The sequence below is a fragment of the Tachyglossus aculeatus genome, chromosome 1 (assembly GCF_015852505.1).
Source record: "Tachyglossus aculeatus isolate mTacAcu1 chromosome 1, mTacAcu1.pri, whole genome shotgun sequence".
Lineage (NCBI taxonomy): Eukaryota > Metazoa > Chordata > Mammalia > Monotremata > Tachyglossidae > Tachyglossus > Tachyglossus aculeatus.
Genome location: NC_052066.1, coordinates 45,683,440 through 45,684,366, shown reverse-complemented (window position 1 = coordinate 45,684,366; position 927 = coordinate 45,683,440). Strand labels below are relative to the sequence as shown.

The 927-nt window shown below is 45.6% G+C and overlaps 1 non-coding gene across 1 annotated transcript; it reads right to left on the bottom strand.

Moving 5' to 3' along the window:
• Positions 1 to 442: 442 nt before the first annotated feature.
• TRNAG-UCC lies at positions 443 to 514 on the bottom strand. Its single transcript has one exon. It is a non-coding gene; the product is annotated as a tRNA-Gly (tRNA).
• Between the last annotated feature and the right edge of the window lie 413 nt (positions 515 to 927).

Below are 927 nucleotides of genomic sequence, written 5' to 3'. Positions count from 1 at the left end.
GCCTAGAATACTGATGTATTGTAACAAGACAACTCAGGGGAGCCGTAGGAGCAGAGATGTCTGGAGATTCACTGGGGTTGGAAATTGTTTGGGGATTTTTTGGCCATAAATTTCACCCAGGTGACAGGGGGTGATTCCCTTTTGGGCAGTGTGAGCTTTAGTGGGTTTGCAGCTGTGACATCCCGCAGTCGCAAACGTGAAACAAAACTAAAATCTATCAACGTCTTCCCCACACAGTTGTGGTTAGAAGAATGGAGAAAGTGGAATCGAATGAACACCTGTGGCCACCACAATTTCATTCATTCATGCATTCAATCGTATTTATTGAGTGCTCACTGTGTGCAGAGCACTGTACTAAGCTCTTGGGAAGTACAAGTTGGCAACATATAGAGATGGTCCCTACCCAACAGTGGGCTCACAGTCTAGAAGAAAAAGAAACCGCTGCATTGGCCAGGAATCGAACCCAGGTCAACTGCTTGGAAGGCAGCTATGCTAACCACTATACCACCAACGCTGCTCATTTGTTTTGGAGGAGCTTGAAAATCATTCATTCATTCATTCAATTGTATTAAGCGCTTACTGTGTGCAGAGCACTGTACTAGAGAAGCAGTGTGGCTCAGTGGAAAGAGCACAGGCTTTGGAGTGAGAGGTCATCGGTTCAAATCCCGGCTCCACCACTTGTCAGCTGTGTGACTTTGGGCAAGTCACTTCACTTCTCTGGGCCTCAGTTACCTCATCTGTAAAATGGGGATTAAGACTGTGAGCCCCCCGTGGGACAACCTGATCACCTTGTAAACTCCCCAGGGCTTAGAACAGTGCTTTGCACCTAGTAAGCGCTTAATAAATGCCATTATTATTATTATTATTATTATTATTACCAGTTGGTAACATATAGAGATGATCCCTACCCAACAGCGGGCTCACAGT